The sequence below is a fragment of the Amblyomma maculatum genome, chromosome 1 (genome assembly GCF_055883805.1).
Source record: "Amblyomma maculatum isolate TAMU_Amacu chromosome 1, ASM5588380v1, whole genome shotgun sequence".
Lineage (NCBI taxonomy): Eukaryota > Metazoa > Arthropoda > Arachnida > Ixodida > Ixodidae > Amblyomma > Amblyomma maculatum.
The window spans coordinates 237849855-237874778 of NC_139344.1; positions in this window are offsets into that span (position 1 = coordinate 237849855).

The following is a 24924-nucleotide window of genomic DNA, read 5'->3' on the forward strand; positions in this document are numbered from 1 at the left end:
AACATCCACGTGTTGGGGGCATCTCGGATATTGTGCGCGAAGGGTTTCGCCAAGCAGTGCCATCAGTACCGTCACCCCAGCCGCCTGTGTCACAGATCATGACGTACAGCGACGTGTTGAGTACCCCTGCGCCTGAACCATCGGCACCCTGCAACCCTGCTCCTCCCGCTCGTCCTCCACCCCAATATCCAGTTTCGACTGGTGTGCCTGAAGCTCGACCACCCGTTCGCAAAGCACACGCGTGGCGCACGCCGAACAATCTGCCTTTGTGCTTTCACTGCGGCGAAGCCGGTCGCGTTCTGCGCCACTACCCGTACCGTCGGATGGGCTTGCGCGGATTTTCCCCGGATGCCCTTCGGCCGCGCTATGACGAACGACCTCGGGACATCGACCAATACCTCAGCGACCACGTCCCACCTGCGTCCCTCCAGCGACGCCAGTCCAGGTCACCACCGCCGAGACAGTTTTCAACCAGCCGCCGTTCTTTCCTCGGGCAGTCCCCAAGTCCGTGCACCGGGAAAACCGAAGACGGCGACCCTCGGGGGTAGGGCCACCGTCGATGGACACTACGACCAACATCCTCCACTCACCGATTCGATCACACAGACCGACCTCCGACCCTTCGCTCCGACTAACAGTCCGACCACTTTTCGACGATCGCCGAAGCTTTCCTCCGACGCCTCCAATCGACGCACCGCACGACCAACGAGTCCGACGACCTCCCGACGATCACAGAAGCTTACCTTCGACGCCGTAATTCGACGCAACGAACGACCCGGCCGTCAGCCCGACGATCCCTGACACGCCGCACTTTGCCGACGGTGAGCTACATTCCGCCGAGATACCGATCGTCGTTGATAAGCACAACACGAATGCCCTTGTAGATACCGGCGCTGATTTTTGAGTTATGAGTCATGGCCTTGCTACCATTCTGCGAAAAGTACTCACTCCTTGGCACGGAGCCCCAATAAGGACAGCCGGAGGGCATGCGGTAATGCCGCTCGGAGTGTGCACCGCTCGCATCGAGATTCACCACGTAACTTTCTCGTGTTGCTTTGTTGTGCTGGCAGAGTGCTCCAAGGACCTGATTCTCGGCCTTGATTTTCTTAGAGAAAACGACGCAATCATCGACCTCCGTGACTTCATGGTGACTTTTTCCACTCACCGCGCAATTTCCGACGAGTACAGACAGCACAGCGAAGACTACACAGGCAGGCCAGTTTTCCGAGTGTGCGACGATCATGTCACTCTACCTCAACACACCAGCTTGTTTGTTACAGTGCAGTGCGACAACCCCCCACCTTTCAAGGCCTCGCGGAAACGAACGTGAATTTATTGTTGAGCCTACAAGTCTGCGTCGCTCGGGGGGGTCTTTGTCTTGAGAAATAAACGAACTGAACTGCTTTTAACGAACTTTAGTGCCGAATACCGCCATTTACCGTAAGGTACAGTTATCGCTTATTTTGACGAAGTCAGTGCGACATCCACCCATTGCGCCCTTTCGCTGGCCAACGAGAACCCTCCCCCCAGTCAAAAAAATTCAATGGGTCCAATTGGGAATTTCCCAATTGAAATGAATTGGTCAAAAACCATTTGTGTTTTCGCCACCCATTGGGCCTGACCATTTCATATGAATTGGTGCTCCCAATTGGGAATAATTGGTCACCCATGAAGACCAAATGGTTTCCCCAATTGAACTCAAATGGTATACCCATTGAGCCGAAATGGTTTGAACTCACATAGCTGAAGAAAAAAAAAAGAATGGAGATGCAATTTCAATGTTTTCTGCCTAGAAGTTATAGGGGAGCCAATTTTTAGACAAGTTCAATGAAGTTACAATTTTTTACAGAAATCATGGGAGACAAGCAAGCATTACACACGGAACTAACACAGATTCAATGTATACATCCACAGGTTGCAGACTTATATACTCCATTCTTTGAACAGTGCTGCTGGGACCAGTGACACATTTTTGTTATTCAGAGTTAACTTATTTAATTATGCCTGCAGTTACAGTAAACATGATATAATCAATAAGATTAAGCGGCATATACTTTTTATAAGAACTTAAATTTTTCACTCTTGTCTCTTTATACAGGTATGTATATCTGTGCACATCTCAGTCAAGGATATCACTGACTTGACTTTCCCAATTGGGAACGTTTGCTTAGGACCAATTAGAACCAATGGGAAGCCCAGTTGGAAGCCCAATTCGTTTCAAATGGTCGTCCCAATTGGGAGCGAGGGAATCTCAATTGGGATTGAAGTAACCCATTGGGCTTCCCATGAGCCCAATGGGTTTATTCAATCCCCCGTTGGTTTCTTCAGTCCCAATTGGGACGCCCAATTAGTTTCTTCATTCTCAATTGGGAGTCATGAAACCAATGGGTGTCCCAGTTGGGAGTGAAGAAACCAACTGGGCTTCCCAATTGGGAGTGAAGAAACCCGTTGGGTTGGACAGTACCCATTGGACAAACCATTTGGGATTGGCAGAACCAATTCAATCTGACTGGTCTTCCCAATTGGACCCATTGATTTTTTTTTGACTGGGCCGAGAGCACTGGACATACTGTTCAAACTGACGTGAATCCTGCTTTGTCTCTTACCCAGAAACGCCGCCTTCAAGCAATTCTGGGCACTTACCGTGACTGCTTTGCCGTCACTTCCAAAGTGAAACAGACGTCAATAACCAAGATCCCACCGAGCGCCCTATCCGCCAACACCCCTACCGAGTATCGCCGAAAGAACGAGAGGCTATTCGGGCGCAAGTTGATGAAATGCTCCGCGATGATGTGATCCAGCCGTCCACAAGCTCATGGGCCTTCACCAGTTGTGCTGGTCGCTAAAAAGGACGGAGCACTCAGATTCTGCGTCGACTATAGGAGGCTTAACAAAATTACGAAAAAGGACGTCTACCCATTGCCTCGAATCGGTGACTCGTTCGACCGACTCCGCCACGCCCGATACTTTTCATCGCTCGATCTATGCAATGGGTACTGGCAGATCGAAGTCGATGAACGTGAACGAGAGAACACCGCATTCATTACTCCTGACGGACTGTACGAATTTAATGTGCTTCCATTCGGTTTGTGTTCCGCTCCCGCAACCTTTCAAAGAATAATGGACACTGTGCTAGCAGGCCTGAAATGGCAGACGTGCCTCGTCTACCTTGACGACGTTGTCATTTTCTCTGCGACCTACGAAGAGCACCTCAAACGATTAACGGCCGTGCTAAATGCCATCCGCGAGGCCGGACTCTCACTAAAACCAGAAAAATGTCACTTTGCATTCCAACAGCTCAAGTTCCTGGGTCACGTCGTGAGTGCTGAGGGAATTAGCCCTGATCCAGAAAAGACGGCTGCCGTAGCTGCTTTCCCGACCCCCACTGATAAAAGTTCCGTGCGTCGGTTTTTGGGCCTCTGTGCATATTACAAGGGAAGGAAAGCGTAGCAGGGGGCGGCAGAAAGTTAGGTGGGCGGATGAGATTAAGTTCGCAGGGGTCAAGTGGATACAGATAGCACAGAACCGGGTTAAGTGGAGAAATATGGGAGAGGCCTTTGCCCTGCAGTGGGTATAGTCAGGCTGATGATGCATATTACAGGAGATTTGTGCACGACTTCTCCCGAATAGCGGAACCATTGACTCGTCTAACAATTAAAGAACGACCATGCCTTTCATCTGGGCCGACGAGCAGCAAAGGGCCTTCGAGGAATTTCGCAAGCGCCTTCAAACAACGCCCGTACTTGGCCACTTCGACGAGGAGGCCGACACAGAATTGCATACCGACGCCAGTAACGTTGGCCTCGGTGCAGTTCTCGTTCAGTGGCAAGAAGGCGTTGAGCGGGTGATTGCTTACGCCAGCCGCACCCTGTCTCATTCCGAAGGGAATTATTCTACTACCGAAAAGGAGTGCCTTGCAGTTGTGTGGGCGGCAACAAAATTTCTGCCGTATTTGTATGGTAGGCCGTTTAGAGTGGTCAGCGACCACCACTCACTCTGATGGTTAGCGAACCTTAAAGATCCTTCAGGCAGGTTAGCCCGCTGGAGTCTCCGCTTACGGGAGTTCGACGTCACTATTGTGTACAAGTCCGGCAAGAAACACAGTGACGCTGGCTGTCTATCCCGAGACCCTATCCCGTGTTCTTCAAGTGAAACAGATGACTCCGTCTTTCTCGGCGCTCTCTCGACACCAGATCTCGCTCAACAGCAGCGAGACGACACCGAACTGCGGCCCCTCATCGTTTACCTCGAAGGAACCGCCTCATCGCCGCCTCGCCTTTTCACGCGTGGCCTGTCGTCGTTCTGCTTGCGTGACGGCGTCCTCTACAAGAAAAACTACGCTTCCACAGACATTCAGTATATATCTGCTGGTTGTCCCAACGCCGCTCCGTACCGACGTTTTGCAGGCATGCCACGACGAGCTTTTTGTCAGCATCTCGGTTTTTCGCGCACCTTGGCACGAGTACGACAAAAGTGCTACTGGCCCAAGCTTGCCGCTATGGTTCAGCGCTATGTTAGGACGTGCCGTGATTGCCAACGTCGGAAGATACCACCTGTCAAGCCGGCCGGCCTGCTGCAGCCTATTGCTCCTCCGCGAGTACCTTTTCACCAAGTCGGTATGGACTTGCTCGGGCCATTTCCTACGTCGTCATTGGGCAACAGGTACATTATAGTCGCCACAGATTATCTAACCCGCTAGTGTGAGACGAAAGCTCTTCCCAGCGGTACGTCTACTGATATTGCGAACTTTTTCATCTTTAATATAGTCCTTCGTCACGGTGCCCCTGCGATCGTTTTAACTGACAGAGGCACGGCATTTACTTCAGCTCTAACCCAGGAAGTGATTCGGCTCAGTGGCACTTGTCATCGCAGAACAACAGCTTACCACCCTCAGACGACTGGCCTTACTGAGCGACTCAATAAGACCATCGCCGATATGCTTTCTATGTACGTCGACGAAGATCATAAGAACTTGGACCAGATACTACCGTATGCAACATTTGCTTATAACACCGCAATCCAGGAAACGACCTGCTTTATACCGTTTCGTTTAGTGTACGGTCGCGAAGCTGTCACCATGCTGGACGCAATGCTACTACCAGATGTTGCCCACCCATCGATTGCCGGTGCCGACCAATGCGTGCAGCACGCCGAGGCCGCTCGCCAGCTGGCTAGACTAAGAGTCCGGACACAGCAAGTTAAAGATGCTCTACGGTGTAACCTTCGTCACAGGGAGGTAATTTGCAACCCTGGCGATCAGGTTTGGGTGTGGACACCTGTTCGCCAGCGGGGTCGCTCCGAGAAGCTTCTTCGCCGCTACTTCGGCCCGTACGAAGTACACCGCAAACTCAGCGACGTCACCTACGAAGTGACCCCGCAAAGAACTGTTCGCTCATCCCGACGGCAAGCACAATCGGAAGTCGTACATGTCGCCAGGATGAAGCCCTTCTACTCCCGCTAGGTCAAGCTGCATGTGTTTTTTTTTCTTTGCTTCCTTTAACTACTTGATGTGAACGCGCATCCTCGCCGACTACGGTTATCCTCGACCTCGCCACTCGGCATCGGGACGATGCCTTTTCCACCGGGAGGGGCAAAGCCGCAATGTTATCTTACTGGCGCCGCCATGTGGCGAGCTCGGGAGACTGGCACGCGCTCGTCTTCTTCGCTCTCGGTGCTCGCCCGCCAGTCGGTTCCGTGCCTTATCTTGCCGGTGTTTTTACTTAGTTGTAAGTAAACCTGCTGAACCAGTTTCACTGGCTTCTGTGACAATATAGAGCTTATTCACGTGACGTTATTGCAGCTTTACTGGCAACCATGGCACCATGGCACGCACCGCACAACATCGGAGAGGGGGAAACAAAGAGAGGGCCTACGGCGAATCATGACACGCCGTATGTGAAATCCGAGCTCTGGTTGGACGGCGTTCCAAACGGCGTCACAAGTGTCCGACAAATGAGTGGCGTGCAGCAGGGAGGACGCAGGGAGGAGGAAGAGGAGTTTCGAACCGCCCAACACTATGGCGTCTCCACAATGCAGGGTTGCCACAACTGCCGCCTGCTAAACCTGATAAGGTATTCACTGAGGCCGTTCTACCAGATGGCGCGAGTATCGTCACGCCTCCATGCCTTGTCCGCCATGTCGAAGGTCGCCGGTGGCATCGGCGAGCGTCGGGTCTTGTAGTATCAGGTTCACTGTCAGATGCCCGCCGTACATTGGAAGTGATCCGTAAAGATTTATCAAGTTTTTAAATACTTCCACATCCACTTTTTGTTGTGGAGCGCTTTGTGCGCATGGAGTCTGCAGATGTATTTTTGTGCTCCGAGATATAACACTGCCTGTTTTAGCCACCGTAACGCGGGTGCGTCAGGGCCCGCGGACCGTGAAGTCCGCGGGAGACTGGCAGTGGCCAGCAGGGATGCGCCCACGGAGGAGCTGCAGTGGGCCGCCGCAGTAGCCATGAGCCCGGTCCAACGCAGGGGCGCGCCGCAAACGTGGAGGCAACGAGGGGAGTGCCGCGGGGAAATCCAGGTCACCGGCACAGCACTGGGTCGACGCCTCGAGGGCGGAAGGGGCGCACTGTGAGGGTCCGGTGATCCTGGAGTCGGTTGCAGCACTGGGTCGCACCTCTCACGCAGCAGCTACGAGGTGCGCGAAGGAAGTCACGGGTCCGGGGCACTACGGCAGCAGGAAGGTTGGCAGAAGCCAGCGAGATGGGGACGATGACCCAGGGAATGTGCACCAGCGGGCTGGAGCAGGGAGGACTGAACCCCCGAAGGGGGCGAACAGGACGCACGAATGCGTGAGGGACGGTCAAGGCTGACGAGAGCGCGGCGAGAGCGGGAACGCACGAGCTCGCCGGAGCGAGCGCCGCACGCACCCGCTCTCGCCGAGCTCTGAGAGGCGACTGACGCGGAACGCGCCTAGTCGAAGGGCAGCGAAAGACGCGTGTCCGTTCCCCTCGAAGATCCGAAGGAGACTGCCACCATGATTTCCTCAATCATCTTTCGCTTTCTTTCCTTATTGTCCGTTTATCCCCCTCTGCACGTGTACGGTAAGCTGAGAATCGCCTAATTAACCTTCCTGCTATTCAGTTCTGTTTTGTTCTCTTTCTCGGATATCTTTTGCGTTTCGCAGGAGCTTATCGCACGCCAGCGCATGAAAATTTAACCGACTAGGAGTGAGGCCCAGCGTATGCCTTCTACGTCGTGTGTGTGTGGAACACACTTTTTCTCTCTGCGCTGCTCTCCGCGCTCTACACAGCTCAAGCCGACACAATATGTTATAACCGTAGCTTTTCATAACGCTGTTTTTCGAAAAAGAAAAAGATGGGTAGCACAGCCAGTATCTAACAGTAATTGATACTTTGAGACTGCGAGCGTTGTCCTCACGGATGGAAATTACCGGCTGCGCCGGCGCCTCTTCATCAGTGCTGGAGCTACTTTGGAAATCTGTCGATTCCTTCTGTTTTCGACCAAGTCCTTAAACGTTTTAGTTTCTGCATTTAAAAGCCGCTAAGTGAATGTGAGAGGTCATCAGCGCTTATGAACAGCAATGCTACTTCCCCCTCTCATTTTGCACCAACCCACTGCGATTATTCCATTATTTAAGCTCTTCAGCTGAAACTCGCGCAGCCTTTCTGTGCGTAGCTGATGCCGAATGTTCGACCGCAAGTATGTCATGACACACCGATACCGCAATGCCACAACATACTTCACTCGCCTCACTGCAACTCGAGGCTTCCGAATCACGGAATGCACTGCAGAGTATCGGTTCCTGCAGGAGCACCGTCGATTTTCATACTTGGCGCCAATATATAGTAGCAGACGACAGCGCGCTTTTTTCTGTCACTTTATTTCTCTTTTTCTTCACAATGCGTAACCCGATTGTGTGCTTACGTAACCTGGCACCGTCCTACTCCACACGTCACGCGTACGTCACAATTTGAACAAAATGGCGAATTGTCGAGAATAGGGCCCCTGTTTGAGTCATGGCGCATATATCTATCAGAAGCGGGAGAATGTTAATCGTTCCTTAGGAACCACTCTCTCTTCTCGCGCCCCCAGTAGTAGTAAGTGGTTATTTATTAGTGTTTCGAAATCTGGCGATTTACAGCTCCTTCGTAGACACACCTTGAAGATGTGTTTAGAGTGGTTTACTGGCAAAAACCCAAAGTAAACGTCACAATGTAAAATGAGCATAATGCAAAGGAGAATTACTGATGAGAGCCAGAAGATGGGAAGGACCTTGCACCCTTTGCAGAGTATTTACTAAGCCCAAAATGTAAACAGTTTTCACCGTTCACGCACCAGTGTCTGGAGCCTGTTTCACATAACACATATAAGTTCACTGTATATTTAAGGCCATGTGCACGTAGTGTCCTGTTGCTAATGGATCGCAAGTCCGGTCCACGCACAAGTAGCCAAAGTGCCATGGATCGCCACCTCAAACTTGAAGAATAAATTGAGACAGATTTTTAGCGCTGTGTTTTCCAACAAGAACCTATTTTTAGGTGCGCATTTCTCTCTTAAACCGAAATCATAATCAACACCATTCAGCCATGATTTGACTCTGTATTCGTAATGCAACTTTCAGTAAATGCGTAGCTTCCTGCCGACCACAAGGCAAACTTGTCAGAACAGTTCACAGCATGCCACCTTTTTTTTATCTTATCTCCGTCGTGATTGGGGAAATTACCTCTGATTACGGCAAAAGCAAAGAGCCTTTATCGGCGGCGAACGATTGATTCATCTGGTGCAATTTAACAGTCTAGAAGAAATACTGTGAAGTATGAATTTTTTCATTGAAGATATTAACTATTGCACACAATTGACGAGTGCACCAAACACAAAAGGCAGCACCATGCATGTTTGACGCCCAAAATACTACAACCCTTACAGACTGCATTCACGTCAACGTGTCCATGCTGCATTTTCACCACGTCACCGAAATGTTTGCAGAGCTAACTGATGTTGAGGCTAATAACATACGCGCTAAAATGCAGTGGTTATATATGACATTAATATCTGCGATGCACTATGCAAGAACCATGACCATCGCTGTGAGAACTTTCAGTATGAGCATCCGGGAAGTCAGCATTTTCCTATTTCCTACCAGGGAGCTTGATTGCTTTGTACGGTTAATGTGCAGTGCACGCTATTGTACCATCCCTCATGTCTATGCGCTCACTACATGTAAGTGCTTGCAGTAATAATTCCAGTCAATAAAAACAGCCCCATTACAATCTCCTCTGTACACCTCATAGAGGGTGCACGCTTTCTTGTAGCAGCATGATTGTAGTCGCGCTCATGGGGGCACTTTTGAGAAAAGTGTGCATTCATAGGGCAGGCACAACCTATTTAAATGAACCAACCAAAGCGCTGACATGCACCAGGTCAAACACGTCGAAAGAGGACGCCACATGGTTCTTGCCGATGCGGAGAATGCATGTTTACTAAAAAACAGCACAGGAAACGTTTTGCGCCACTCAAATGTAAAATACTCTGCATTTTCGTAAAGCTAGACCATACTCCGAAAGCTTGCCGCAATACTTTAAATTAAAGGCGCGGTCAGTGATAAAGTAATGTGAAGAGGCGTATTTTTCATGGCTCGTAGGCTCCATCATATTTCGATGCTCAGGGAAACGGAATATTTAAGCTACATTGATTAAACTTTGCTAAAGTAAAGTTTAAGCAATTTTTACCTGTGTACCTGAAAGCTTATCTGTAACTGTTATGCATGACCAGATATAAATGTTTGATTTTGCATCGCCATTCACTTACGCGCCGTCGCGCCACCAGCCGTCGCGGAGAGCGCGACCGGTTTTCCGAGGCGCGTGGACGGGAATCCCGAGGACGAAACTGCTCGCTTGTTTTGAACTTAAATATGCAATTATGCTCGTTTGATGTGATGTTTTCTCGGCCAATATAGGCACAAAGGTGGTCCCCGGCTGGCTTCCAACTACTTCTTCGTCCGGAAAAGGCTCCGCTCCACCGTCCGTGTGCGTCAGGCGGGCCCATGTCGTTCGCGGACTGCGCACCCGCTCCGATGGACGCCCGCCAAACTCCCTGTGCCTCGCTACCGCCGTCATTATCTTTCCCTACTGACGCACCGATCACATGCCACCCCCGTGGTTGACTGACAGCAAGCTCATACGTTATGGCATTGCTCGCTTATGCACCAATGCAAATAGGAAAGAGGGCGCGTAGTTTTAAAGGAGTATAGGAGGTATTCACGTGTAGGCTGCAAGAAGCGGCGTATATAGTTGAGACCTACGCCCTAGATAGAGGACTATCTTGCTTTCCTCAAAAATCTGCACTGTTCTCAATGTGCAGCAAAGCACAACTAACACGAGAATCCCACCTACCGCACCTACACAAACCAGTGGAGGTATATGTGGGAGGGAGCCAGGTACCGAGAGTCAGCACCATTAGGATCCTGGGATATTTCCTACAGCAGAATAGGAAAAACGCCACCATCCTAAAAAAGCATCAGACGTATGTCAACCAGGTAACGGGGATATTCAGGCATCTCTCTCAGGACCAAAGGCCTCAGAGAACACTGCCCAATAGCTTCGTGCCCTCATAATCAGGAAGATAGCTTGTGGCACCCCCTTTCTCAATCTCAATCCTGGTGAAGAAGAGAAGTTAGAGAAAGTGATCAGAACGCCATTCTAAAGGGCTTTAGGCATCACCCCCCCCCCCCCCCCCCCCCCCAACTCGTCAACAGAGAAGCTTCTAGCTATGGGAATGCATAATACCTGGGAAGAGATTGCTGAAGCGGTCAGGGAGGCCCAGATCTGGCGGCTCAACTCCACAATAGTGGGCTTAAAAATACTATAACAACAACAGCTTCCGTCCGGTGTGCTACCCTATGTCGCTGAACTCCTGGAGCTTGAGACGCTGAAATTATTTAAAATTGCAATTATCGATAAGAATATGCACCCGATTCATGACAAGGAACGAAGAACGCATAGAGCAAACTTTATTCAAAGCAAACTAATCAACGACCCTCCTGAGGAATCAGCCTATTGCGATGCTGCCTGCGGGCTAAAATGGGCCGCGGTCATAGCAGCGGTAGATGGGAACCACTCCAAGAAAGTCATTGGATCCATTATTTCACGTAACGCATTAATAGCTGAAGAGGCTGCGATAGCGCTAGCATGCACTCTAAAGCCAAATCTATCCTCTCAGATAATAAGGCGGCTGCTAGGAACTTCTTCAAAGCCTATTTTCCAAGCAGGCGGCCAGTCTACTAAGAAAGCGCTCTCAAAACGGGAGGTTTCAGTCATCTGGGTTCCAGCTCACGAGGGTCTTCCAGGCAATGAGGCTGCCCATTGCCTCGCTCGAGATGTATACGCCCGAGCGGCCATAGAGACACCGCTACCCGAAAACAAAGTACCCCTCATTACCTACAAGGAGCTCTCTGAGACTCCCAGACTAAGCAGAAGGATCTATTCACCACCAGATAGGTCCTTAACACCCTCAGAATGCAGGGCTTGGCGAAAAATTCAGGCCAATAGTTTCTTTCCTCATGTTACTCTGCATAATGAGTTCACAGCTGACCGAGAGGCTTGCAATCTCTGAAACGTACCTCTGAGTCAAAATCATTTCATATGTGCCCCAATTCTCCGGGAGATAAAGAAACTGATCCCATTGATCAAATTACCCGGGATTCCTATGTCCGCAGCTCAAATGCGGATGAACAGAAGATCGTTCTACGCCTGGCAGAGGAGGCTTACTCAAAGACTTTCTCTGCGGCCACGGCGCAGGAAAGCCGGCAAGAAGATCCTCCCCCTGGCTGAGCCCCTGCCGCGAGGTCCATGCCGGTGTAAATAAAGTTTTCTCTCTCTCTGAGGTCGTACTACCAGATGGCGCGTCCATCGTCACGCCTCGCCCGCCATATCAGAGGTCGTCGGTGGTATCGGCGCTCCCAGTATCAGGTTCGCTCTCAGGTGCCCGCCGTACATTGGAAGTGATCCGTAAAGATTGATCAATTTGTTAAATACTTCCACATCCACTTTCGTTGTGGAGCCCTTTATGCACATGGAGTCTGGAGCGGCACTTTCGTGCTCCGGTACATAACACTGCCTGTTCGGTGTTGCAACACGGATTCACCCATGCAACAGCTAAACAGCAGAAGTGGCCGGCTGCCCGTTGGGCGCTACACGACTTGCAGCTCATTAAATTTGTTGTTAGGTGCCATTGAGGCAGAACACATCTTGAAGAGAGAGCGCATTATTAATGGCCCCAATTCCAAACTGACGTGGCCAAGGAATGCACATTTCTAGTGGGGCTAGTCGACAAACTGCAGGTCGAAGCTTACATAGGCGCTGTTCCAACAGTAAAGCGAAGCAATGCAGTTGCTTAATTTGGGTGACAGAAGGTCGAGCAAATACTTTCACACACTCGCTACATAAACGGTTCACCTAGCGAGCATATTTGAGCAACGTAGCTCTGCTTAAAATGCACATAACCTACGAAACCTAGGTTCACAGCAACGCGATGTGCAGCGATAACTTTTGATACAGTTGTAACACGTCACTTGCAAGTCAAGCGCTAGCTAAAACAACAGTCACATCGCAATTTACTCGCCTCTGAAAACGGCACGCCGGCCGTCGACGCTCTCACACACGCGTGGCTCTTCGCTTCGCTCTCTTGTCCAAAAATTAACACTTGCATCGATTTGTACGTTTTAATATCTTCATCTGTCGCAAAACTTGTGAGTGCACTTCACAAGCAGGCCCCTATATCCAGGAATTCAATGCGAAGCAGTGGTCTTGTAGCACGCCGCACACCACGACAAAGTTAGCAGTCGTACGAGCCGATGTTATCACGAAGTCGAACAGTTTATCGAGGCCGACGTTTTTCTTGTTCCACGAAGTACACGGGTGGAAGTACATATCTTCTCACGGTTATCGCTGGCGCACGGAGAAATTCCGACAAGAGACGAAAAGCGCAGGCAGGATCACGAGTTTACTGCCGCGGTGGTTGCGGCGCCCGCACACATGACCATGCATATGGCGAATGCCGCGCCCCTGGCTGTGACGTCACGTGCATACCTCCTGTCATAGCCTCCTTTATATACTCTGAGCCTGTCAACTCCGCGCTCCGCGGCCGTCGCCGCCGCTCCTCCTCCGTTGACAAGTTACGCCGCTGGCTGCCGAGAGATGGCGAAAGGGACGTAGGGTCACGGGCTGCTTCAAGGGAACACCGAATGGCAAAGAAAGCACAGGTATCTCAGGAGGAAATCGACCAAAAATGGGAATCATATCGACAAAAGAAACTTCAGGTGCAGGCCCTCGTCCAAAGTAAAATAAGACAGTTCACCGATCGCTGGATGGCTGATATACACGATGCCTCGAGAGGCGGAGCAAGGAAATTCTGGAACCATATAAACTGGCTAGGGAAGAAGAATCAAAGAAAGCAGGATCGGATTCAAGATAACGAGGGAAATTGTTTAAAGGGAGATAACGCAGTGAACTACATTACATCATTACATCAGTTATAGCCGAGTCATTTAAGAGCGACGATAGGGTAATCTCCGAATATCAGGAAGAAACACAAGGTAGCAGAATACAAAGCAGCTTAGAACTGACCAATCTAAACTGGAAAAAGGCAGAAAAAAATATTCCGAAAAACACATCTACAGGAGATGGAATTCCGATCAAGCTGATTAATGAACTCGGTCCAAAAAGTAAGGAAACGCTGTTAAAAGCTCTGGAAACAGTCATAACGAATAAGCAAATTCCGGACAGCTGGCGGCAGAGTAAAATGAATTTGATTTATAAAGGGAAAGGAGACAGGATGCACATAAAATCCTACAGGCCGATTACCATAACATCTGTTATGTACAGGTTAGCTATGCAGGCGGTGAAATTAATGGTGCAAGCATGGGTTGAAAGTAACAAGATGCTCGGAGAACTTCAGAACGGCTTTAGAAATGGTAGGCGCTTAGATGATAGCCTGTTCGTGCTTACCCAATGCATCGAAATATCTAGAGTGGAAAATAGACCTTTGTATTTGGCCTTCCTGGACATAAACGGGCGTACGACAACGTAAGCAGGGAACTCCCATGGAACATATTAAAAGAAGGTATCGGTTATGAGATAATAGAGTTCCTACAGGAAATATACCGGGATAACAAAGTAGAAATTACGTGGGAAGGGATAAGAAGTACGGAGGATGTCATGGATTAAGACAAGGCTATCCTCTATCACCGGTGCTGTTCATGCTTGATACGATAAACCTGGAACGGACGATACAAGACAGTAACCTAGGTTTTAACCTGTCATATAGATTAGGTGGAAAGGCGGTAGAGCAGCGCCTCCCCGGTTTGATGTATGCAGACGATATTGTGCTGCTAGCTGAGAGTCTGGAAGAATTGCAAACTCTAGTTAAGTATTGCGGAGACGAAGGGGACGCTCTAGGCTTCAGTTTCAGCGCAGTTAAGTCGGGTCTGATGATTTTCAACGGCTCAACTGATCAGGGTCTTAAAATACAAGGCCTTGAAATACCTAGAGTAGCAGAATATAAATATCTGGGGGTATGGGTAAACGAAGGATTGGCATACATTGGAAAGCATGAGCAATTACTTAAGGCCAAAGGGCGAAGGAATGCCGGGATAATGAAGCATAAGGCATTGTGGGGATACAATAGGTATGAGGTTTTGAGGGGTATTTGGAAAGGAATTATGGTGCCCGGACTTACTTTCGGAAATGCGGTTTTGTGCCTAAAATCAGATGTACAGTCGACATTAGAAACAAATCAGAGATCCGTTGGACGATTAGCACTAGGTGCCCACGGCAAAACTACAAATGAGGCGGAACAGGGAGATATGGGCTGGGCATCTTTCGAAGTGCGGGAAGCTCAGAGTAAAATATTATTTGAGGAACGCCTGAGGAAATTGGACAGTAACAGATGGGCAGCTAAAATATTTAAATACCTGTACCTAAAAAGCGTTGACTCACAATGGAGGAAAAGAACTAGGAAACTAACTAGTAAGTATGCTAGTAACAAGGACGGAGAAATAAAGAGCATTAAGCAACAGGTGAAAAACACAGAAGGTAAAAATTGGATAAATTCGATGGAAAAGAAACAGGGTGTGGAATTATACCGAAAGTGGAAAATGCAGATCAGGAAGGAAGATTTCTTTGATAACTCAAGATGCAGTGCCCTACTTTTTGAAGCTAGATCAGGGTGCCTTAGAACACGCAGCTACAAAAAGACATTTAACAATGAAGATGACGCATGTGCTGTATGTGGAAACTCCAGTGAAACAATTGCCCATATTATACTTGAATGTAATGGTATCCATCCGGAAGTTGGTGCAGGCGCAATCACTGTTCCTGAAGCTCTGGGGTTTAGAGATAACAGTGGCCGGGTGAATAAACCGGCGGTGGAAACTAGCAAAAAACGACTGGAAGATTGGTGGCTTAAAGGCAGAGAAGTGACATAATGTCTGTAATGTAGGAACAAATTTAATAAATAGAATGATGGTTTAGTTAACCATTCTAAATCAATAATTAAGATATATGGAGAAAAATGAGCATGATAGCTACTGCTACCATCCCGTTTCAAAGGGGACGCTCCTATATTCCATCCATCCATCCATCCATTGTTACAGTTGGTGTCGCGTGCGCCTCGGTATCGCACCGCTGCCACCAATTGTTAGGTTTGGGGTCGCGTGGCTCTGGGTAGCGTACCGCTGCCAGCAGTTATTACGTGCGGCGCGCGGCCCCTCGGTAGCGTTGGCCTGGCGGCTCCGTGGACGGCGGACGGCACCAAAGGTGCCAGCAAAGACGAGGCGTCTTTTAACGAAACAACCTTTACTGCAACATCATGAAGAAACGGGCAGTGAAGCTGACCCGGAGAGATTACAGACACTCTCACACAGCTGGTGTCTAGCGTCGTGCCAACGGCGCGTCAAAGCAGTCTCTATCTCGGCGGAGTCGGCCGCTGCTTTTTATAGTTTTTCCAGTTCACAGGGAAAGGGTAAACCCTCACAGGAAAGGGAGAGCCAAACATGTTGGTTCACGACGAATGACTCAATCGCAGGTGTTCCGACCTCATCTCCTCCACCTCCTGCAGACAGGAGAGGGCGACGCACTCTCCCTCGAGCTCCAGGCTTGGCCAGCTTTTGCACACACACGTACGCACACACATTTGGCGCGTGGCAGGATCACGTTGAGACTTGTCGGTGGGAGGAAACGTTGCGCGGCCGATGAACGGCGCCGAAATGGCCGATCCGCTCGCGGTTCTGCCTGTTGCTATGCGGTGGCCGCGTCAGCTGTCTCACTTCTCGGTGGAGAAACGTAACAGACTGCCCCGCCGGGGGAGGGAGATCCCGAAGGGCAGGGGACTGCATCCGCTGTCCGGAGGGATCGGGATGTTGCTGCTAACCGGGGTCGTCCGACTCTGTTTCTCTTGAGCCAGTCAGCTTGAAGAAGTCCTTGGCAAGTCCGGGTTTCCAAGGCACTCTGCAACTTGTCTTCAGGAGAGATTTCTGACAACCCACAACGTCACAACCACGCTAAAAACTCAACTGGTCAGCCAGCAAGCACGGCACAATCTTCACTAAGTTATGCCAGACTATTTCCCTCTTATGCCCCCATTTATATTAAAGGGCAGCTCAGCAGCACTTGGAACGCGTCCACAAATTTGAAAATCGCATTTTCAAAACAGCACTTCAAACAAAGATAATAAAATACAAAGGTTCAAAATCCTATGCCAGGAAGAAAAACACCAACTAGTGAATACAGGCTTCTTCACACGTCATGGGCTCCGACTTTAGCCATCGGTGTTACCGTTGAGATCACCCTTTTCACTAAAGCTATGGCTGTCCGTTTCGCGGGACAACCTTACCTTCCTGTTTCTGGGCAAAGAAACACATGAGCACGAGTCACTCACTTTTCTAAACAACCTATCCCTCTCCTTACGCTTTGCGCACCAGTCACGCGATTTCTCGGCAAGGGCGCATTTGTGCCTTCGGGATAGTCGCTTTCTTTTTCGCGATAGCCTCAACTTGCTCCATTCTTTCTCGCGCCTGCCTTTCCGGTTTTTTCTACGGCAGCACTGGAACACCGGCGTTTTGCTTTCTTTTCGCAATCGTTTGAGTGTCCTCTCCTTACGATGGCAGCATTCTTTATCGCGCCTGCCCTTTCGCGTTTTTCGTCGGCAGCACGGGAATACTAGCCTTCTGCTTTCTTTCTGCAATCGTTTGCTCTCCTTAGGATGGCAGCATTCTTTCTCGCGCCTGCCTTTCCGCATTTTTCGGTGGCAGCACTTGAATACTCTAGTCCTACTTTCTTTCGGCGCGAGCTCTGGCAAGCTAGCGGTAACCGGAGCTAGTAGGACACCGGTGTCATCGAATTGGTCAAAGCAGTCAAAGTGCGGTGCCGCGTCTGCATCGAGGCCAGCAGCGCATGACTCACCTTCAGACAAGTCCGAACAACTGCTCACGCCAGTCGCGTCAATCCCCCTTCTAGGCATTTGCTCTGGCGGCTCGCCACTCAGTGCGTCGCCTCGCTCAGAGCTAACCGGGGCACGATCAAGCTCCTTCGACAGCTGGGGCGCTTCGGATTGCGCGAGGGTCATATGTGCCACGTACGCGTTCTCACTGGGGTTGCTTTCGCGAATACAACCTAGCATGGTATTGGGGCACGAACGATTCTGACTCCGCTCTGGTCGTTCGCTGTCGCCTTCGCAAGTCTCGCTCTCCACAGCGGACGCGCACTCCTCGTCGGTCTGCCCTGGCTGATCACAACTCGCGGGCTGCGCGGTGTCCCTGATCGGCACTTCGTTTTTCTGCGTGCCCTGCTCTACGAGACAGCTGATTTCGGAAGCCGAAATTTTCTCCTCTCCTAGCTCGTTTCCAGCTCCGTCGCGCTCTACACAAGCTTCTGCTTCTGACTCGAGAGACGGTTCAGTTACTGATAGTTCCCCACACTCATTTGATGGAACTGTATCTCCTGCAGCTACTTGGGTCGGCATGCAGTTCACCTCGCTTAACGGCGTCACTACGGACTTCTCGCCGATTAAGCCTGCGCTAACCGTCCCGGCTAGTGGCTCGACCAAGGTAACACAATACTCCTCTGTTTGAGGCTCGGTCGGCTCGCTACTGCGGTCACGTTGCTCGGCCGCTTCCCAAAGCTGTTTCTCACACTCCGGTGCAAGTTCGATTTGCTCCAGAACTTCCGCACTGTCTAGCCATTCGTTTACAGCGGCTTTCAACTGATAGGCCAAATCAAAGTATGCCGTGTTACAATGTTTCTCGCTCTCATATCTTTTCCGAAGATCCTGAGGCGTTATCTGATATCGTATCAGCAATGACTCTTTTAGTTCATCGTAATTTTTCAAGCGGTCGCCAACCAATCGCTCGATTTCTTCCGACGCTTCAGCGGAGAGAAGAGCTACCAACTTCTGCGCCCAACCATCTCGCTCGAAACGTTTATTTCTGTAGACATTCTCGAACTCTGCCAAATACTCGGCCACATCCTCGGCAATGAGGAACGGTGGCGGACCATCTCGCGGTATTGAACCGTTACAATGAATGGCATTGCAAGCTTTAATCCTTTCCACGCTCCTTCTATGTGCTGAAATCTCCAGCTGCATCAGTTTCCTACGTTCAGGCATCTCTTTCTCGTGACGTTCCCTGCGTTCACGCATCTCTCGTGGCGTTCACTACGTTCACGTTCCTTTTTCTCGTGACGTTCACGTTCCTCTTTCTCGTGACGTTCGTCAATGATCTCAAGGCATTCCGAAAGCTCGTCATCTTCAGCTTCCAACGCAAGAATAGCCTTTAACACTTCTGGTTTTCTGAGTTTGTCTGACAAATTCAGACCCAGCTCCTCCGCAAGCTCCAGCAATTTCGGTTTCCGCAACGACTTCAAATCCAAACCCATGGCTGTTGCGAATGCTGCCTTCTCTACTGCCCACTATTACCTTGCTGCAATTAACCCAGTAACAACGACAACACAATTACCAGCTCTGTTCTCTACTTAAAAGCCTGGCAAAACTCAGTAGAAGAAAGTCCCGCACTCACCAAACCTCGCAGCCAAGAATCCAACGCAGTCGTTCCGCTGCAGGCAACCAGTCATCACACAGGGTCTCGTTGCACTGCTCCCGCCTTTTCGCTAAGCTGTTTGATTCACGGGTCTCGCCTCGGACATCTCCGCTCTTCCCACCAGATGTTGCACCTCGGTCAGGCCTGGCTCGTTTCACTGACCACGGTCACTGCTTGGTCGTCCTCGTCTCTCCGCTGTTCACCAGTTGTTGGACGACGGTGTCGCCTGGCTCGTCCCTCCAACCACGGTTACGGCTTGGTCGTCTTCGTCCCACCGCTGTTCACCAATTGTTATAGTTGGTGTCGCGTGCGCCTCGGTATCGCACCGCTGCCACCAATTGTTAGGTTTGGGTCGCCACGTCGCGTGCGCCTCGGTATCGCACCGCTGCCACCAATTGTTAGGTTTGGGTCGCATGGCTCTGGGTAGCGTACCGCTGCCAGCAGTTATTACGTGCGGCGCGCGGCCCCTCGGTAGCGTTGGCCTGGCGGCTCCGTGGACGGCATCAAAGGTGCCAGCAAAGACGAGGCGTCTTTTAACGAAACAACCTTTACTGCAACATCATGAAGAAACGGGCAGTGAAGCTGACCCGGAGAGATTACAGACACTCTCACACAGCTGGTGTCTAGCGTCGTGCCAACGGCGCGTCAAAGTAGTCTCTATCTCAGCGGAGTCGGCCGCTGCTTTTTATAGTTTTTCCAGTTCACAGGGAAAGGGTAAACCCTCACAGGAAAGGGAGAGCCAAGCATGTTGGTTCACGACGAATGACTCAATCGCAGGTGTTCCGACCTCATCTCCTCCACCTCCTGCAGACAGGAGAGGGCGACGCACTCTCCCTCGAGCTCCAGGCTTGGCCAGCTTTTGCACACACACGCACGCACACACATTTGGCGCGTGGCAGGATCACGTTGAGACTTGTCGGCGGGAGGAAACGTTGCGCGGCCGATGAACGGCGCCGAAATGGCCGATCCGCTCGCGGTTCTGCCTGTTGCTATGCGGTGGCCGCGTCAGCTGTCCCACTTCTCGGTGGAGAAACGTAACATCATCCATCCATCCATCCATCCATCCATCCATCCATCCATCCATCCATCCATCCATCCATCCATCCATCCATCCATCCATCCATCCATCCATCCATCCATCCATCCATCCATCCATCCATCCATCCATCCATCCATCCATCCATCCACCCGTCCGTCCACCCGTCCGTCCGTCCGCCCACCCACCTTCGCTAGGCGAGAGCCGGGTGCGCCGTGAGTATGCCGGTGCGCCGTGTTGCAAAGCGGTCCGGATAGCCACGCGCTGCCGCTGTCTCGCTGTTTCGTGGACTGTTCTGCTGTGTGCAAGGTCATGCTTCTACTTTTCTCTGCCTTCGGGTGCTGCAGGAATACAGCATTGCACCAACTGGTAAGTGCCAGCTTTGCTTTGTCCTTCCGGCGATCGCTGCGTAGTATTCAGCTGCTTTGAGGCTTGCAAAAAATAGTGACAACACCAATGTGTTTATTAAGCGTCAATATTGCAATAGTAATGTTAGATGTGCACCTGTGCTTTCTGGACTGCAATGCTAATTGCTTCCCTGCCTAGCTCGTCTGCGTAGTGTGTTAGTGTGCTCCTGCAAAGCTTTTTTTTTTTTTTTTTTTTTTTTTTTTTTTTGCAGTATACGCTAATTACGAAAATTTGTGATAAAATAGAAACACAAGATTTACCTATTGTGAAGATGACTACTTTAAAGTGAGTTAAACCAAATTATGCAAAGCCTATATTAGTTTCCCTTCTCGCACTCAACCGCATTAAGGCCTGTGAGAAATAATGACAGCACCAGAAGTGTGTTTATTACGCGTCAGTAAGGTAATAATATTAAATGTGCACGTGTATTTTCTGGACTGCGATGCGAACTTCCTCCCTGGTTAGCTCGTCTGTGTGGTATGTTACATGTGCTCTAGCGCAGTATTTTTTGTTTCGCTAACTGCGCAATTCTGTAAAAAAATAAAAAACACGAGCTTTTCCTATTGTGACGATTATTTTGGAGTGATCGAAACAGAAAGATGCAACGTGTATATTTGTCTTTCCTTGTTTTTCTAGTTAAAAAAAAAAAAAAAAACGTTTGTACGACGCGCTGAATCATTGAAAGTAACAGCTGATACCAAAATTGTTCTCCTTACAGATCTCAATGGCATACTGCGATGCAATTGTTCCAATAATCTGTAAATCAAGCTGGCTTCTGAAGTGCTATCAGTGACAGCATTCACCGTGAACTTTTTCCCTACTTGTGGCAGCTATTCATCACACCACTTCTACATGGTACTCTTGAAGCACAATTGCTGTTGTGAAATGTGTAAATAAATGCTGGTGCCTTTCTTCCTAAATTTTGCCTTATTGCAGCGTAGACTAGCATTGTAATTTTTCTATTACCATTGGTGTTAGCGGAGCAGGCATGCAGTTTTTCGAGCCATGCGCAATTTCTTGAAACAGCCTGACATAAAATGTCATATAGCGTTGGGTGTTATTGCCTAACAAGAATCATGATCACTTGTTATGCTTAGTGGATGTCGGCCTTACAAGTAAATATGCTGAATATGCACGACTCATGCTTAGGAACAGTTATCTCGCTAGCGAATAACAGCGCTCCCGCCCCGCGCCGACATTCGTACCCGTGCGACCCGTGCGCCTCGACCCCTACGTCAGCGGCGCCCTCAGCGAGGGGACCGCGCAACTTTACTCGACGGCGCCGCTCTATTGTTCGCGCGGCGCGTTGACAGGCATAGAGTATAAAGGAGGCTATGCTCCTGCAGACTGTTTTGAGGAAAGCAAGCAGGAATAGAGGAAAATACTCTCTAACCAGATTCATTGCGCCGGCCCATTGTTGCCAGTACCGAGTTGGCTGTGCATTCGCACGTTACATGCAATGTTTCGTCATGCAATGCACGTTTCGTCGAATGTTTGATCGCGGTGGCCGCACGTACCGCGTTGGCTGCTGTACAGGAATGTATTGCGTTGGCTGCTGGACGGGCATGCACTGGGTTGGTGGTAACGTAGACAACGGAGCTTGGACGGGAACTGGGCGTCGGAGAATGTCAGCGTAAGTCGGACGAGAATAATCAGGAACAGGGGTACTTTGAGCTTCAGCAACATGCAGAGATGGCTGCGTGACTTGCTGAATCTCTTCGCGGATCATATGTGCGAGAGAATCACCTCTGGTTTGGAACGTGCCACAAACCTTTTGCAGTTCCTCGCGTACAATCGCACGAATAAGATCTCGGAGCTGTTCAGTATTGCTTACAGCAGCTGTAAGAGGCTCGGGAGCAGTCGTAGCGAGGATTGGGCTGTCGTAGACCGCCGAGCGGCGCTGGTGTAGGATCTTTTCCATGGTGACCGCCTCTGTTAAAAATGAGGTAACTGTAGTTGGTGGGCTACGTACAAGACCAGCAAAAAGCTGTTCTTTAACCCCATGCATGAGGTGGCGCAGCTTTCTCTCTTCAGACATGTTGGGATCCGCACGTCGAAATAGTTTCGTTATGTCCTCAACATACATCATAACGGACTCGTTTGGCATCTGTTTTCGAGATTCTAGAGCACGTTCTGCTCGTTCGCGCTTATCCAGGCTGATATACGCCTCTACGATAAGACGGCGGAACTGAGGCCATGATGTTATTGTGCCTTCTCGGTTCTCATACCATGTCAAAGCATGGTCTTCCAGGCAGAAAATGGCGTTCCGTAGCTTTAAGTTGTCGTCCCACTGATTAAAGGATGCGACTCGTTCGAACTGAGTCAGCCAATCCTCAACGTCTTCATGCGCAGTGCCATGGAACGATTTAGGCACTCGGGGGTTTTGAACGTAAACAGGAGTACCTTGCATGACTGTCGTAGTGCTTTGCGTGGCTGGCCGGAGGCTCGTTGTTGAAGTGGATTTCATGGGCCCGTGTTCGGGAGGAAGGCCCAGGTTCCTCCGGCTCACGCGATGAACTGGCGTGTCCACAGGCAAAAGCTCGGTGTCGTTGGTTCGCGGAGGGGTGTGCGACATTGAGAGGACAATTACCCAGCACCTCCACCAAAAGTGTCACGAAGACAGGGATTTATGGGTATCGGCAAAGGGGCAGATACACACAGTCAAGAGAGAGGTTCCCGAGAAACGGTAACACGAAGACACAAGCTCAAGAGTCCACAGTCCTAGCTAGCCGAAGCGCGCGAGAGTCTCCAACTTCTTTGTCGTTCAAGCGCTACCTCGAACCGTCAGGTGGCAATATGTCTCACCAGAAAACAGCGTGAAGCAGCGTGGCGATGTCGTCGAGAGATAGAAAGGTTAACACGTAGACCGGCAGAGTCGGAGAAGCAGCCGAACGGTGGCGGACGGAGAAACGAGAGATGTGAGCGCGCTGAAGATGCGAGGAAGCGGGAGGCGGTCGTCTCCCATCATGCTTTGCCTGGATCCGACAGGGGATGGCACGGCGCTGCAATTTGTGGAAAGATCTATTGAAGACATCCCGTAATGAACATTACTAACGAAGCTAATCGTGTGATCAAAGCGGGCGTTAGGTTGTTTCTTTCGGCGAAGAATAAATAGAGTGGATTGTGCAAACGAGAGAACGACGATGGAAGCAAGAAAAAAAGCTGCCACAAGAAGTATACAAGAAGGTTGTCGACTGATGCGTTGGGGTTGTTTATAAGATCCCGACGTCATGTGGCCATTTTTACATCGGCAAGACGGACGCTGCATCAACGATAGACTATATGAACATGCTAAAGGTGTCGAAAACAGGTCACCCTGAAACCATCTTGCAATGCATTGCGGACAATGTAGACTGCAAGGCGCATCTCAGTGATACCGCTATTCTCGCCCGATATAAATAATGTGTGTGCTTGTGAGCACGAAAAATCGCTGGCAACGGAAAAGTGAGGCGTATGTTAGGCAGAATGTGAAGGACACGCAACATCGTCGTCAGATGAACGTAGCTTAGCTATGCTCTGTAGTACTGCAATATTAAAGTACACCGTCTAGTCCCATAGGCCGTGTCCGCAGACCGTTGGATGAGCGGTGCCTTGCCAAACACGTATACAAACTCGTGAACGGCGTTAAACTGTAGCGGGAATGCCGGCGCGAAAGCAGCTTTTCGCTTAATTATTTGCGTTAGGCACTTCCGCTTAGCCAGTGTAGTTGTTTTCACTGCAATCAAAACAGAAGCCGATCACAATTCGTCATCTCATCAACTTGAGGCTTATTATGGATCATACACATGGGCTTAGATGTCCACAAAAATAGATATTATGTCGCGCACTCCACTAAATTCAACAATAGCAGCACATATCTTTCTTTCCTACAATGTTTTTTTTTTTTTTTCTGTAAATGTATGAACACAGACTTGCGTATGTTTCCTGTCAGCGTACGCTCCCTGAGCTGAAGCATCTGCATCTTAGCTGGAGCTTATCTCCCCGCTACGCGCAGCTTCCAAGACACAATTGTAAGCGCTTGGGGCCATCTTTCGACAGCAAGTTCCTCACGAAAAAGACGATTTAGGAGTCAGCTTTTCACCGCGTGGACCAGCAACGCAGTTCGCCGGCACAGTCGGCGGAAGGAACTCCACAAAACAGAGCGACTTCAGTGATGGGCTGCCACCACTTCACACATATGTTGTTGTGGCGCCAGACCTCACCGCTGATGCGAAGGTCATGAAAAACAAGAGCACCTAGAGACGAAATAACAGTGTTAGTTCACATACGATAGATCGTCCATGCGCAAGACGTTCAGTTGTACGAGCGCAAAGACCGCGCGTTCAGCCGAACCAAGAAAGTTTAGAAATAACCGCTATGCTGGCTGCGTAACTTCGGCCCATTTCCGGGATGAAAAAATTGCAGGGGGCACTTTAGACTGC